Raw genomic sequence first — 17,471 nt, 5'->3', positions numbered from 1 at the left:
TTGGGGGCATGCTGATTGTAAATTTTTTTGCAATATCAGATGAATATTATTTTTCATTCTTTGTGGTGGGGCTGACATGCCAGGGCACTGAAGACTACCCCTTAGTGCTTTACAGTTGTGATCTCCTATGAATCAGGACCGCTAATCAGTTGAAACTATCATAGTCTGTATAAAAGCTGATGCACGGAATGCAGCAGCCCATTGCATGATGAATCCAGACAGTGAAAGCATGTCACAGCATAACCATAGAGATGGGGAGGAAAAAAAACCTTCTAATGTTACAGATTGTGTATGAAACCGTTATAAATGGTTGCCATCCGTTTACCCTCAGCCATAGATATTGAGGTTGCTTTGACATTTCTAAGGCTGTGTTTGCATTAAATACTTTCGAAGAGGGTTGGTGCAGTTCTCGGAGTCCTGAGTGTTACACGTCTTTTCTTGGTCATCCACGGCACCAACCACCTTTTACAAATATCTGTCATCTAAAACCAAACCGTGTAGTTCAAGCCGGAAAGGTTGCCTATGATGACTTCACGTTGTTTTTCGAGATGAAAGTGGTTTTTAAAAAGTGCATGTTCTTGGGTGGAAAGAGCAGAATTTTGTCTGTAGGTGCAGAAAATATTAAACTTTTCATGTACCGGGGTTTTTCCCCCTTTTTTGATAGTCGGAGGTTCTCACGATCTCACGTCCTCGTGTGTGCTCGTTACTCACACTTGATACTTGTGTGTCCTCAGATGTGGAATGAAGCCGCGTTCTCCTTGTCATCTTACAGTAGACGGCATACAGTAGATTCCTGCACACTGAGTCAGGCTTCATTATAGCTGTGGTTACATTGCCGTATACTTCTCTATACAGATTTGTGCAATCCAGGTAGAATGGGGTTAAACAATATGACCTATTACAGGGTATAGTTGAAGGATCCTCGATTGCTTTGGCCTCCTGAAGACTCAGTTATAAAACCATAGTCATAAACCCCAATCTATATGGTTATGGAAGTGTAAAGACTAAATATACATTGATCATACGTTCTCAGGAGTGGGTATATATACCATAACCTGCAAAAGCAAAGTTTCATCTGACTGAAGTCCCAATGAATGGATTGATATATTATAGGTGTAATCCTTTGTAAAAAATCTCCCGTTTTGAGTGTTTTTTCACCAATAATCCACTATGATCTAACGCAAGGGTGGGCAGCATGAAAGATCGAGACTGGTCTGGAGGCTGAAACCATAGGCTGAAATTAATACAGCTCAATATTCAATCAGTAAATATTGAGCAGGACTAACTATGCTCATACCATCCTATATACAGTGTGAGCCCTCACATGGCCTCTCCCCCGTGTACAGTGTGAGCCCTCACATGGCCTCTCCCCCCGTGTACAGTGTGAGCCCTCACATGGCCTCTCCCCCGTGTACAGTGGGAGCCCTCACATGGCCTCTCCCCCGTGTACAGTGTGAGCCCTCACATGGCCTCTCCCCCGTGTACAGTGGGAGCCCTCACATGGCCTCTCCCCCGTGTACAGTGGGAGCCCTCACATGGCCTCTCCCCCGTGTACAGTGGGAGCCCTCACATGGCCTCTCCCCCGTGTACAGTGGGAGCCCTGACATGGGGCCTCTCCCCCCCGTGTACAGTGGGAGCCCTGACATGGGGCCTCTCCCCCCCCGTGTACAGTGGGAGCCCTGACATGGGGCCTCTCCCCCCCCGTGTACAGTGGGAGCCCTGACATGGGGCCTCTCCCCCCCCCGTGTACAGTGGGAGCCCTGACATGGGGCCTCTCCCCCCCGTGTACAGTGGGAGCCCTGACATGGGGCCTCTCCCCCCGTGTACAGTGGGAGCCCTGACATGGGGCCTCTCCCCCCGTGTACAGTGGGAGCCCTGACATGGGGCCTCTCCCCCCGTGTACAGTGGGAGCCCTGACATGGGGCCTCTCCCCCCGTGTACAGTGGGAGCCCTGACATGGGGCCTCTCCCCCCGTGTACAGTGGGAGCCCTGACATGGGGCCTCTCCCCCCGTGTACAGTGGGAGCCCTGACATGGGGCCTCTCCCCCCGTGTACAGTGGGAGCCCTGACATGGGGCCTCTCCCCCCGTGTACAGTGGGAGCCCTGACATGGGGCCTCTCCCCCCGTGTACAGTGGGAGCCCTGACATGGGGCCTCTCCCCCCGTGTACAGTGGGAGCCCTGACATGGGGCCTCTCCCCCCCGTGTACAGTGGGAGCCCTGACATGGGGCCTCTCCCCCCCGTGTACAGTGGGAGCCCTGACATGGGGCCTCTCCCCCCGTGTACAGTGGGAGCCCTGACATGGGGCCTCTCCCCCCCGTGTACAGTGGGAGCCCTGACATGGGGCCTCTCCCCCCGTGTACAGTGGGAGCCCTGACATGGGGCCTCTCCCCCCGTGTACAGTGGGAGCCCTGACATGGGGCCTCTCCCCCCGTGTACAGTGGGAGCCCTGACATGGGGCCTCTCCCCCCCGTGTACAGTGGGAGCCCTGACATGGGGCCTCTCCCCCCGTGTACAGTGGGAGCCCTGACATGGGGCCTCTCCCCCCCGTGTACAGTGGGAGCCCTGACATGGGGCCTCTCCCCCCGTGTACAGTGGGAGCCCTGACATGGGGCCTCTCCCCCCGTGTACAGTGGGAGCCCTGACATGGGGCCTCTCCCCCCGTGTACAGTGGGAGCCCTGACATGGGGGCCTCTCCCCCCCGTGTACAGTGGGAGCCCTGACATGGGGCCTCTCCCCCCGTGTACAGTGGGAGCCCTGACATGGGGCCTCTCCCCCCGTGTACAGTGGGAGCCCTGACATGGGGCCTCTCCCCCCGTGTACAGTGGGAGCCCTGACATGGGGCCTCTCCCCCCGTGTACAGTGGGAGCCCTGACATGGGGCCTCTCCCCCCCGTGTACAGTGTGAGCCCTGACATGGGGCCTCTCTCCCCCCCCCCCCCCCCCGTGTACAGTGTGAGCCCTGACATGGGGCCTCTCCCCCCCCCCCCCCCCCGTGTACAGTGTGAGCCCTGACATGGCGCCTCTCCCCCCCCCCCCCCCCCCGTGTACAGTGTGAGCCCTGACATGGCGCCTCTCCCCCCCCCCGTGTACAGTGTGAGCCATGACATGGCCTCCCAGTCCAAGTCAGACCTCAGCAGTCACAGGGCTGAATGTGGCCCACGGGCTGCACTTTGCCCAGGCCTGATCTAGTGAAATGTGCTAAAATGGTTGTCCAAGGCTACTGATCATTTTTGAGCCGGATCTAAAATTCCAAAGGCCTAGAAATGTCATGCAACTGTGTCTATTTAATTCAGAATGCACTCCCTGAAAAGATTAATTTTGAAGATGGTGCTCTTAATTACTGAGCCAGTTCATCACGTGGGCCATTGTCACCACCATGCCGGAGGAGCAGAATAGTTTACGTGCTGTCGCGTTCGATACTTCTCCCACTGTTTGTATAATTGGTGTGCTACACGCACCTCGGCCTTCGAGATGAATATTTCCAGCTGATGGTGCAACGCTATCAACATCCATCTTAGTGGTGTGTTCATATTTCTATACCTTTTTATGTTTCCATGTAGCGTAGCAGTCCTCGATGGACCGTGAGCACGCAGCGCTCATATCCTCCATCTGTGCACTTCCCTCCACCCACAGTTTGGTTCTGTTGAAGCAACAATTGTGGCTACAGAATGAAGATGTGAAGATTAAAAGTTTAAAAAAAAATTGAGAATAATCAGCACAAAGAGGAAATAAAAGGTGTAATCTTCACTTTTTTTTTTTTTTTATTTTTTCGACAACTTGATCTATCTGATGTAATGGTTAAGTTTGCGTAGAAAAGTGTTTTTAATGTAGGTTTTTGGGTGTTTTTTGTTTTTTTTTATTGATCGGATTAAAGTTTAGAATTCGCATGTCGTGTATTTCAGAACACGGAATCTAAAAGTGTCAGTGACCGTAGATAAGATGTCAACAAATCTCATTTACAAATTAGAGATGTTCTTCTCGGAAACTGACCGCGCTGCAGACGTAAAACTCCACAGCGCAGAAGCGTCTTCCCACAGATTTCTCCCTTTTGCAATGGAAAAGGGGAAATCTGCAAAATCCGCATTCCATGTGTGCAGATTTTGCCACTGAAGAGATGACGCAACATATGAATCATGTCGCCTTAATGTCCACTGAAGTAAAGAAAATGTATATAATATATTTGAACAATAATATAAACCCAACACTTTTTGTTTTTGCTCCCGTTTCTCATGAGCTGAACTCAAAGATCTAAGACTTTCTATGTATAAAAGGCCTTTTTCTCTCAAATATTCACAAATGTGTCTAAATCTGTTAGTGATCACTTCTCCTTTGTGGAGATAATCCAACCATCTCACAGGTGTGGCAAATCAAGATGCTGATTAGGCAGCAGCATTATTCCACAGGTGCGCCTTAGGCTAGCCTGTAGCATTACTCCACAGGTGCGCCTTAGGCTGGCCAGTAGCATTACTGCCCAGGTGCGCCTTTTAGGCTGGCCAGTAGCATTACTGCCCAGGTGCGCCTTTAGGCTGGCCAGTAGCATTACTGCCCAGGTGCGCCTTTAGGCTGGCCAGTAGCATTACTGCCCAGGTGCGCCTTTAGGCTGGCCAGTAGCATTACTGCCCAGGTGCGCCTTTAGGCTGGCCAGTAGCATTACTGCCCAGGTGCGCCTTTAGGCTGGCCAGTAGCATTACTGCCCAGGTGCGCCTTTAGGCTGGCCAGTAGCATTACTGCCCAGGTGCGCCTTTAGGCTGGCCAGTAGCATTACTGCCCAGGTGCGCCTTTAGGCTGGCCAGTAGCATTACTGCCCAGGTGCGCCTTTAGGCTGGCCAGTAGCATTACTGCCCAGGTGCGCCTTTAGGCTGGCCAGTAGCATTACTGCCAAGGTGCGCCTTTAGGCTGGCCAGTAGCATTACTGCCCAGGTGCGCCTTTAGGCTGGCCAGTAGCATTACTGCCCAGGTGCGCCTTTAGGCTGGCCAGTAGCATTATTCCACACGTGCACCTTTAGGCTGGCCAGCAGCATTATTCCACATGTGCGCCTTTAGACTGGCCATAATGAAAGACCACTCTAAAAATGTGTAGTTTTATCACACAGCTCAATGCCACAGATATCGCAGGTTTTGAGGGAGTGTGCAGTTGGCATACTGACTGCAGGAATGTCCACCAGAGCTGTTCCGGTGAATTGAATGTTCATTTCTTTACCATCAAAGAATTTGGCAGTAGTTCCAACCGGCCTCACACCCACGTGTAACTGCAGCAGCCCAGGACCTCCACATCCTGCATCTTCATATCCAAGATCGTCTGAGACCGGCCACCCGGACAGCGGCTGCAACAATCGGTGCAAAACCAAAGAATTTCTGCACCAACTGTCCGAAACCGTCTCAGGGAAGCTCCTTTGCTGCTCGTCCTCATCGGGGGTCTCCACCTGATTGCTTGTTATAACCAGATTGAGTGGACAAATGCTCACAGCATCTGGCACAGTGGAGAGGTGTTCTCTTCACGGATAAATCCCGGTTTTCACTGTACAGGGCAAATGGTTGTCACGCCAGATACTGACTGGTTTTCTGAGCCCTCCCCATGGCCCCACCAATGGTGTAAACCTGCACATTTTACAGTGGCCTTTTATTGTTGCCAGTCAAAGGCACACCTGTGCAATAATCACGCTATCAAATCCCCATCTTGATGTCACACCTGTGAGGTGGATAGATTATTTCCGCAGAGGAGAAGTGATCACTAACACAGATTTAGGGCTCTTTCAGACATCCATGCACAGACTGGCGGCGGCTCTCCTGGGCTGAGCCCTACAGCCTCATTGAAACGTTTGGGAGAGCCGCAACCAGTCCATGTATTTTTGTCTGTGCATGGATGTCTGAAAGAGCCCTTTAAGACTAATTTGTGAACAATATTTGAGAGCAAAAAGCCTTTCATGTATGTATAAAGTTAGATCTTTTGTGGTCAACTCATGAAAAATGGGAGGAAAAAACAAAAATGTGTGTGTGTGTGTGTGTGTGTGTGTGTGTTTTCTATTCGTGTGTGTCCATTAGTGATCTCCAAACTTACTCCATCTTTCTTCCAAGTCTTAATCCTGGTCAGTGAATTAACAATGAGTTGCCCGTCTTGGCTTTCTAACCAGATCACTTGAGCCTTTGCCAGATCTTGACTCCTTGCGCTGGCCATTAGGCGTTGTTGACGGTCTTCGTCTCGCTGCCTTCGCCAGCTCTTGCACTAATGATCGCTCTGGCCCGGATTATCCATCTTGATGTGCAGCATGTGGTGCCTTTTGAATAATTTATGGTAATCTTTGACTAATTACAAAGCCACTATTTGGACATTTTAGTTTTCTATAAGTTTCACATCTTCGTTCTTTGGTTTTAGTCAATGGAGATGTCCTCTCCGCAGCCGGACTCGATGGCATGTGGAACCTGAAGAAGGTTCAGTCCTTTGCGAATAGTGTTAAGGTAAATTAAGAACTAAGTGGTTTTAATATAGCTTTCCATTCTAGCGGCAGCTCCTGATTAATGCCAGCAATGGAATGGTCCTGTTTATTGGTGGCACCTGGTATGAGAGTCTCCGTAATGGAAGCCAGTCCCTTGGCCTGGACTCCCTTTGTGAGGAAGGCTGTGATTAGTCTGTTTCATTCTTTCTCGGCCCTTGGCCTGGCTCAGGAAATGAAGGTTCCCCTCCCAGCTGACCTGCGCGGGGTAACCTTTGCCAGTGCCCTGTCAGAGGCTCCTGGGATTCGGAGCAGGGCCTCCTATACTGAAGTGAAGCAGGGAGCACTAATAGGCTGAGGTGACTTATTTATGGGCTGTTACAAGAAGGATATGGGGGGTTGTTTAACTGGTTACATCCCATCTGGATTTTATATGAATATGTGCGCACATTTGTAAATATTTGACTCCTTGCTCTACCGTGGTACGGAAAGATGTTTGGTGATTAAACCAATTCCCGTACACCAGATCTCGTCCTCCTCCAAGGGTTCTTATAAAATAGGACAACGTTGGGTAGGGAGATGTCTGGTTATTGATAAATACACGACTTGTGGTTTGGTTCGTACTAGTGGCGACATCTAGTTTGCTCTATTAGGATTTTATTTTAATTTTTTTTTTTTTTATTTTTACTTTTTTTTTTTTTTTTTTTTTATTTATTTTCTTTTCAATTTACATATGTCCAAAATAATACTTTGGCTGTAAAACTTTTCAGCTTTTATTCCTGGTGTGCACAAGTCCAAACGCAAGAAAGAACATTTGCCATCCAGGAACACAAGTTTACAGTTATCTTTTTTTTTTTTTTTTTTTTGTAGAGTGTTTTTAATAATTTTTGGTATAGTTAATCCCCTTTCATTTGGGTAAAGTGGCAAGTGTCGGTGTTTGGGGTTAAATTTAGTGGCAGGCAGTTCACTTTAATGGTCTGTAATTGCTTCCAGATCAGGCAGGAGGAGGTGGAGGTCTTCTGGTTACATGGATTAAGGTGCTGGTAAACCTCTTCCTGCTAATGCGCCATTATTCTTTCATTTCATTCCAGAAGTGTTACATCTTAACTTCACTACAGCGTTAAAAAAAAAAAAAAAATCTGAAGCATTTGAGTATTTCAAATGTGTGCAATATTTTTCCATTATTTATTTGGTAATTTTATTTTTTCTTTTCTTTAATTCAATTGTGTATTATTAGATGTGCATGTAATATAATACACGGTATATATTTTAGTTTCTTTATGATCCTGCTTTGCTTTAATTTGAGTCACTCGATGCAAACCATATACTTTTGCGCATAGATATAATCTATATCTCAAAGCAGCATCATAGAAAAACAAAAAAACTAATGAGAGCAACAATTTATAATTTTAAATTGTTTTTCTTTCATGTTTAGTTTTTTTTTTTTTTGTTTTTTTTTTTTTGGTTTATGGTTATCTGTCAATCTTTTGCATGGATGCTGATCAAGCACTGAGTCTTCTTTCTATAAAGATAAGCAATTGAGCAGTAAGGGAGGGGATTTGTTTTGCTCAACAGCAGAACTTGGATGCAAGTATAGTGAGTCCAGCCTTTTTACACTGAGGCATATATAGATATAACATATAACATATATAGAATCTGATGTATCTAAAAGAAAGTTACATGTATGTGTATGTATGTGGGTATGTATGTGTGTGTATATATATTATATATAATATATATATCATACAGATATCTAAAATAAATAAAACACACGTGTGTGTGTGTGTGTGTTTTATTTTAGATATCTGTATGATATTACAGATCTATCTTTAAAAAAAATTATATATATATATTTTAAGATCTGTAATTATATATTTTATCTATTTTAGATATCTGTATTATATAAAATATTACAGATATCTTTAAAAAAAAATTATTTTATTTTATTAATGTATTTAATTATTATTTTAATTAATTATTTATTTAATTTTTATTTTATTTTTAATTTTAAATTTTTATATATATATATATATATATATATATAAAATTTGATATCTGTATTATATAATGTATATTATATACAGATATCTAAAAAAATAAACTTTTTTTTATTTTTTTTAAGATATCTGGATTTAAAAAAATGTTTACAATATTAGTTAAAAAATTATATAATTTAAACTTTTAATATAAAATTAAAATATCTATTTTTATCTATTTTCCTAACAATTTAATCAATAATTAATTTAATTTTATCAAATTGTTAAACATATATGGGTAAAAAAATTATTTTTTTAAAAAAATCTAATTTTTTTCATTTTTTTTACATGCGTGTAAAAATATATTTGTGTAAAAAAAAAAAAATCTATATTTTATTAAACATTCATTAATAAATGTTTTTATCAACTTTTCAAATTTAATAATTTTTTTTTTTTTTTTTTTTTATTATTCAACACCACAGAAGCTTATCCTTTTTATTACCTTGCTTAGGTGTGGTTGATCTTTTAACTCAGGTAGACCATAAGGGGTCAGCTGCATAGTACCTTTTTTATTCCAGCACCACAAATGGTTGTCTCTTTCCCTTCTTTTTCTTCCATGTGAGAGAGTGCAGACATGGCTGTGTTAACTTTGGAGCTTGGTGGCAGTGCCCCATGTGCCCCCTCTGGGTGCCTGACTTGTCCTTGCACACAGAGCCCGGGTTCAACATGAATGAATGAATACATTCCTTACTGAGCTTTATAGGAAAAAAATGTGAATAGTTAGTTACATTTAGTCATCATCTCTTGACATTTTGTCTCCATGGGAGGTTTCCACTTATGAGAATATTGACACATTCGAGGGTGGAGATGAGATTCATGCAGTCACTGCTCTACAGAACTAGCTGCAGGGCATGGTGGATATTTTAAGGTGACCATTTTGAGGTGAAGGGGTTAATCTACAAATCTGCAACCCTGGGTATGCAGCTAATTAGCCGGCCACTTTGTCATCACCCTGTGTATATCTTAACCATTGCAAAAACTTCCTGTGAGTGATATACAAGCCTTAATTATGTGACATGTTTACTGACACTTTAGGACAGATAACAGGCTGACTATTCTATAACAGGGTTCAGAGAGATGGCGAGATATCAAATCTAGATGGAAAAAAATAAGTAAAAGGAGGTCAGAAGTGATGGTGAGGAATTGGGCATTTTGAGGGTATGTGGTGAAGCGAGCGCTATATAGTGCCCAGTGATGGCAGGAAATGGTGCAAAGTTGTAAAAGTGTAACGCTGTACACCCAGGGTGAAGATCAGAGAAATATTCAACATACAAATATCAGGTAAGTGGAAGATTATTATTCATTTCTGAATATAAATCCTATATATTTTTTATATAATTATATATATATCATTTTTATTTTTTTGGTACAAACATGCCCAAAATTTTAAATTTAAATTTTAAATTTAGCTATTCAGTGTAACATGCATCGTATTTCAATAAATAAGATATTTAAGCGGTTGGTAAGGAATTTCCTGTAATTCCAAAAAAAGGCCCTTTACTGTGTTGGGGGGAAGAGATGAGGAACCTTTTTTAACCAAAGCATGTATGTCTTGTACATGGCAGGGCCAACTTATTCCAGGTGTACAGTGCCTTGAAAAAGTATTCATACCCTGTGAACTTTACCACATTGTATCACACAGCATCCATAAGCTTAAAATGTACTTTATTGTGATTAGCAACAGAAAGTAGAAAGTATTTGTGAGATATAAAGGAAATTATTTCTGGCTTGCAAAATATTTAAGGAATAGAAATCTAAAAAATTGTGATTTGAATTTGTATTCAGTCCCTTGTTGTTTGAGGCCCTTTAAATAAAATTCTGAGTGACCAATTGCATCCAGAAGTCATCTAATTATTAAATTTAGTCCACCCGAGTTTTTTTTTTTTTTTTTTCTTCTCCCCTCAATTTCTTCTATAACTACAGGTGTTCTGTGAAGGCCTCAGAGGTTTAAGAATATTAGTGATTAAATCATGTCAGAAAACCAAGGAACCCACCAGAGAGGCCAGGGATAAAGTTGTGGAGAAGAGTAAAGCAGGGTTAGGTTATTGGAAAAGGAAACAAATAGCCCAAATACTGAACATCTAAGGGAGAGCAGTGTTGAATTAAACATTCAAAAGGATGGCACAACTGCAAACTTACTGAGACACTGCCATCTACCTAAACTGACATCCCAAAAAGGGGAGCACTTACTAGAGAAGCAACCAAGAGGCCCATCATCATGCTCACATGGGCGTGCATACATGCTAAGGGGGCCGACTAGACAAGGGTAGTAACACCCTTGTGACTAGTCCCTGGCCTCATTAGCATATCATAAAAAAGATATATATATATATATATATATATATATAAGTATGTGTGTGTGTATATATATATTATTCTTTATTATTATTTTTTTTTTTAATTTTTCACCATTTAAAGAGCAAAAACAAAACTAATACATGTTTGGTATGTATGTACTCACACTGACATGGGTAATCCTACTGCTAGGTCAGTTTTACCATATAAACATGGTACATTGAATTGCGCGGATTCCAATTTCACTGCACTTTGGAATCCCCCCCTCCCCCACACCATTTTTTTTTTTTTTTTTTTGTATACTATACTGTAAAATGAATGGCTTAATACAAAAGTGCAACTTGTCCATCAAGGAAGAACAAGCCGTCATACAGGTATATTGATGGAAAAATAAAGTTCGGCTCTTGAAAAATGGGGAAGAAAGATATTGCATAGCAACCCCCCCAAAAAAATGAAAATCACCAGGTGGTTAATGGGGTTAAATGGCAAGAACCTGCTGATAAATTCCTTTTTAACAATATATTTGCACAATTAAATGGAAATTTTATAAATATAAAAATATTTAATTTAAAAAAAAAAAATAATTGTGAATTATCTTGAATTCTTAGAATTCTTAGATTCCACAATGAGCTACACTAATGTGAGTTATGACTCAATCTATAAGTGTTATGATTTTTTTTTTCTCCTCCCACCATATGAATACTCCATCTGACAAGGCTTTAATGCTAAAAATACTAGTTTGAAATGTTAAATGTATCCATACATCTATTCTTAGTTTCCGATGTCTCTCACGTGAGATTCTGATGAAGGTTCATTGTTGGGGTGAGTGTATTAACAAAATGTGTGTGTGTGTGTGTGTGTGTGTGTGTGTGTGTATATGTATATATGTATGTGTATACTAGCTGTAGTACCCAGGCATTGCCCGGGATAGTAACTGTCTCTGTCTCTCTCCCAGTCTCTGTATGTGTGTCACTGTCTGCTGTATCTGTCTCTTTCCTCGTCTGTGTCTGTCTGTCTCCATCTCAGTGTGTGTGTCTGTCTATTTTCCCGGCTCTTTTTCTGTCTCTCTATCAGTCTCCCCATCGACATCTTATTACCTCACACATAAGCTTCTTATACTAACAGTTTATTTTGTTCCTATAGCAACCACTGACAGTTGCTATTAATAACCTATAGCTCCCACCTCCATTCAGTTTAATAGAGGCAGGATTTTTGGACAGTAACTGTAAAGCGCGGGGTTAAATTTTCCCACCCAAACATAGTCTGACATTCCCTGAGTCACATGGAGTGTCTCTGCAAAATTTCGTGATTGTAAATACGACTGTGTGCATTCCTTTTAGCGGACACACATGTTGCCGGGCGGAGGAGGGGACGCTGCGCTCACCCACTGCTCGGGTCCGGCTGCTGCTGCTCGGTGGTGGCTCGAGCGGTGGGCCGGATCCCGGGGACTCGAGTGGTGTTCCTCGCCCGTGAGTGAAAGGGGGGTGGTGTGTGGTTTGGGGATATTGTCCGTGACGCCACCCACGGTTGTGGTGAAGTTGTGACACCACCGCTGCTCTGGACGGGGATCCCGGGAGCGATGACAGGGAGCAGCTTGGATGTTGGTTCTCCCCTCCGTGGGTAGGGGGTTGGTTGTCCCGGGGCCCCGGTGAGGGTTAGGGATGACAGACGGGTTACGGGGCCTGGTGAGGTGCAGGGTTGCGGGGGCAGCGCTGTGCCGCATGGCACGGTGGTACTCACTCAGCCAGTAATTTACACGGAGTCTCTGGTCAAACGGCTGGATGACCGGGTCCCACAGACGGCTGCGGTTGTTCTCCTCCCGGTAGGTTGATGGTCACTGCCTTTCCCTGCACCTGTGTTGTGTTCTCGGTTCCGGTGGCTTCCCACCGGTAACCCGCTCCCCAGCTTGGATGGATGCTGAGGGAGCCCCTTTTGCCTGCAGGCTCTGGCCCTGGGAATTGTAGCCTTGGCGGTGACTGTGTTTCCCTTCACGGTGTGAGCTGTTGCCTTCAATCGGGTCTTGACTGCTGGGAAATCCCGGAGGTTCCCTTCGCTAACGGATTTGACCGGTTTTATGGCGACTCCTAGCCTGGTCGGGGTCCGTAAGCCCGGCCGAATGGAGCTGGCTTCTCTTCACTCCCCGATCCGGTACCAGCGAGCCACCGCCCGTCCCCGGTCCTTACAGTTCACTCCAATCAGCCTCTCCTGCAGACGGTCACCACCGTCTGCCAACCTTGCTGTATGTGCCCGGGCCATCACCTGGACACGGTCAGTCTCTCTCCTACTACCACTTCCCTAACTCCACTCCAACTCCTAACTGATCCCTTTTCCCGCCTCCAGGACTGTGAACTCCTCGGTGGGCGGGACCAACCACATGGCCCACCCCCTGGTGTGGACATCAGCCCCTGGAGGAAGGCAACAAGGATTTGTGTTTGACCTAGGTGTGCCTAGCCGGGGTGTGGGGTGTGTTGATGTAGTACCTGTGACATCCTGGCTTGTCCAGGGCTACATACATACATACACTCTGCTTTATATATTAGTGTGTGTGTTTGTGTGATATTTTTATATATAATTTTTATTTATGTATTTGTATTGTGTTTTTGTTTTTTTTTGTTTTTTTTTTTATTTTTTATGGCATGGACAGTCTCTATAAAACTTCTGTCGAGCAACAACTATTACTCTTCTTCTTTTTCACTTTACCCCTCTTAGTCTCTAATCGTCCTCACTTTCCAGTCCCGGGATACTTGTGCAGTGCACACATATGTATATTTTTTGTATTTTTCAATATGCCCAGTGCATCGTTTTTGTTCGCATAGGACTGGAAACTATATGACTATCACTTCCCTACTTTCCCCATGAAAGTTGTCCCATCTAAACTTTTTGAGTTTATTGTAGGTCTATAACCTCTTGGATGAATAAGTCTGAACCAAGCGTTTGAAAACTAGCCTCTCCTTAAATCCTCTGTGCTGGCCTTTTTTCTTTTTGTTTTTCTTCTTCTTCTTTGGGCTCCCGTCCCACTCCTTGTGTTTTTACATCTGTTCCCCTCGCCATACATATGTCCCATCCATGATCCCCGAGGCCGCGTTCTGCTTTCCTGCCCATTGTCTTCTGTCTGCGGGAAGAATGTTTCCAACATGGAGCATGTTCCTCCAAAGTTCTCCCGATCGGCTTAGTAAAACAATGAAACCTCTCGCTCTTTTCTATCACTGGGTAGAATTGCTTCCGACACCTGTGCTTTTGAATTTTCTGCTCACCCACCGTCTAACGCGTCTCGATTTAGCACGCGCTATCTTTACATGTGTAACACCTCGGCATAGTTCGGCTGTATTAATGTCTTAGGCTTTCGGTCTCCTTAATGAGGAGGAGGAGGAGGATGATTCATTAGCACGTTCCTTCTAATTTGGCTCATTATAAATAATGTATGATGAATAAGAAAATCAAAACTTTGCCATTTGCAGAAGGTTTTGCCGAGGTGTAGATCTAGTGAATAATGTGCTTCTCCTTTCTGCAATCGGACAGATATTAATTAATAAACTGTGCTCTCTACTATGTTACGTTCTATGGATCTTGGAGGTACAATTGTTTAATGGTGTGACATGTCTTTCCCGCTATTTGTTCCTTTCACGCCTCTATATCTGTGGGTTAAGACCAACTTTGACTTAAAGAGGTTGTCCACTACTTTTCCATTGATGGCGCATCCTTAGGTCATCTATGTCTGATTTGACCAAGGTCTGACACCCCGCATCCCCATCTATCAGCTGTTCTTGGTGCTGGAAATGCTCAGTTCCGGAGCTACTCTGTCAAATTATGTCTGCTACGGCCGGTTTCCACACATTTGCCTTCCATTCCAATCAATAGAAGGTTGCAGCCGATATTGGAAGATGGGGCAACTTCGGAACTGACCTTTTTCCTGCTGCCCCGAAGAACAGCTGATTGGTGGTGGAGTGGTATGTCGGACCCCGGCCAATTTAGATAAGGATAATCCATCAATGTAAATGAATAGTCAACCTCTCTAGACTAGCATGGCCAACATTTAATGTAGGACTTTAAAAGCCAAGAGAAGGAGCAATCCACTGACCTCCAAAGCGGTCCAGTCCTATTATTCTACTGGATGGTCGTAGCATTGTTGATGGCAGAATTACGGATGGACAATTTATATAATCGTTATTACTGCAACACCCAGACCCAATATGGTTCTCTACAACTGGACTTCAAAAACCATTGGGTTTGGTGGTCTTAGATCTGTTAATGGAATTACATCTCCAATTTTAAAAAAAACCCAACAAGTTGCAACACAAGGTCAAATGTAAAATAAACAAGAATCCAATGCTTTAGAAATAGTTTTAATGACAATATTTATTGACAACAGAACATACAACACATATCAAAAGGTGAAAATTAGACATTTTTCCAGTTCAGTTAGAAATTGGATCTCTCCAAAAAGTTGTGCCTGGGCCATGTTACCATTGTGTAGTCCAGTCCTCACAACTCCCAACAGGTCATGTTTTCAGGATTTCCCTAATATAACACAGGTGAGGCCTTGATAATGGTTCCATCACCTGTTCAATAGTAAGGAAATCCTGAAAACATGACTTGTTGGGGGCCATGAGGACTAGAGTTTGGGAAACACTGGTGTAGTATCTCCTCTTGTGCTTACAACAGTCTGTAAATGCCTGGGAAGTGAGACTTTCTGGAGTTTGGAGAGAGGAACACTGTCCCATTCTTATCCGATGTAGGATTCTCACTCTAGAATCCAGGGTCTTTGCCTAATTTTTCGTTTTTATAAATGCACCAATTGTTTTCTATTCGTGTAAGGTATGGATGGCAAGAGACTGGTTCATCTATCGAACTCTGAGGAGCCATGCTGTTGTGATGGATGCAGTATGTAGTTTAGCTGAAATCTACAAGGCCTTCCCTGAAATGGACATTGGATGGAGCAGATGTTCTGGCACCTATATATCCACATTAATTGCGCTTTTTAATTTAGTAAGCTGCCCATGCCATAGGTGCTAGTGCTATCCTCCAGCTTGAAACAAGTGGATGACTCCTCCTACATCATCCATAAAGTGTCCACCAATCAAGGTTCTGCGTAGGCGCACTTCAATTTGCTCTACCGATGGCAGAGCAAGGTACTGTAGTGCGTATCTGCTGTGATAGGCTAAAGAGCACAGATGACACAGAAGTAAAGTCAGGGCATGTGCACTACAATACTCTGCTCTGCCCTTGGCGGAGTAGAGAGAAGTGCGCTTGCGCAGGGCAGTGATCGGGAGAAGCTGTGTGGAAGGCTTAGGACATGTCGTCCACATGGAACAAGCTGGATGAGAAGCTGGATCAAGACCAGGTCTGAAGTTGAAGCTATTCTCCTTGCGGAGACTGACAAACCATTCCAGAATGCCAGTGGTGAGGAGACTTGAAGCCGCAGTGCTCCTCTGAGGAATATACAAATTGTCTCTTCAGGGAGGAAGAAGACTAACTCTAGTGCCACCTTCCTCCCTGAAGAGAGAATTTGCATATATCCAAGAGGAGCATTGTGGCTTAGTCTCCTCACCACTGGCATGGTGAGAATAGCGTTCCCTGTAGACTCCCGTCTTGCCTCTCATACAGCCAGATCAGATCTCATATTTTTGCACTGACGAGGAACAACCATCCCAAAGCACCATGTCTGAAAATTGAGGTTCTGATCTGACATAAATCCTAAGTCCTATGACAAGGTTCATTAAATGGTCACTTAGACTTTTAGGATTGCTACCTCCAATAGGTGACCCTAGAGTTTGTCTCTTTCCTCCTCAAGACCAGAGACGTCTATTGCACAGGACTGCATGGTCTGTGGCCATAATAATAAAATATCTTTTTTGGGGATTGGGAACTTTTTTTTTTTTTTTTTTTTATGGCATGATAGTGTGCTGTAAAGGGGGCCTTCATGGTGGTGACTATACTCCTATATGGGGAAACTCTAGTGACCGGTTCCCTTTAACATCCAGATAAAGCAGTAAGTAGGAAGTCGAAATCAATGATGTAGAATTTTTACGGAGTGGGAGAACCGCACTCTATTGAAACTCTTAGCTTCAGTGTTGTAGCTGGGGTAGTGCGGGCGACCAAGTTTTTGCAAATCGATGGGGGTCCTAGCTCTTAATAGATCACAATTCTGATTAAAAGGGTAACCTAGCCGGAAGCATTTCTTGATGGCTCTGCCCATTTTTGTTGAGAGAAGCCTGACTTCCATCACAGACAATGCAGTTCCATCAGTCTAAACTGTTCATGACATACAAGCCTTGTCGAAAGCCACTTTTTTTTTTTTTTTTTTCTCTCCTTGTCTCTTATCAACATTCGCAGTCACGTTTTATGGGGAATTCATCGTGAAATGGTCCAGTGCTTTTTATATTAGAACTTCACCCCTGGTGGCAAGCCTTGTTATTCATCAAAAAGGAACCCATTTGATTAAAGTAATACGTCTCAATCACAGCGTTCATTTTATTTGTTGCGGTTGCAACTGTTTTTACAACGAGACGGTGTCAGTCAATATCGTCTCCTAACCCAAGGAGCCCTGTCTCTTAGAACAGAAGACGTTGACAATCTCAAGGCTCCATCGTCTCCAAGACCCACGCTTGTGTTGTGTTTTTGAGCGGTTTGGCAGTTACGAACTCGCTCTCCTTTTAGCGGTAATGGGTTGGTAATGTGTTTTGTGATATTACAATGAGGATGGCTAGC

The 17,471-nt window shown here is 44.0% G+C and overlaps 1 protein-coding gene across 1 annotated transcript in view; it reads left to right on the top strand.

Moving 5' to 3' along the window:
- The window catches only part of ZBTB16 (zinc finger and BTB domain containing 16), a 160,662-nt gene that overhangs the window by 1,610 nt on the left and 141,581 nt on the right, over window positions 1-17,471 (top strand). The window lies entirely within an intron of this gene.

The sequence above is a fragment of the Anomaloglossus baeobatrachus genome, chromosome 11 (genome assembly GCF_048569485.1).
Source record: "Anomaloglossus baeobatrachus isolate aAnoBae1 chromosome 11, aAnoBae1.hap1, whole genome shotgun sequence".
NCBI classification, from domain to species: Eukaryota; Metazoa; Chordata; class Amphibia; order Anura; family Aromobatidae; genus Anomaloglossus; species Anomaloglossus baeobatrachus.
The sequence above is the reverse complement of the archived record's forward strand: the minus strand, read 5'-3'. Positions and strand labels throughout refer to the sequence as shown.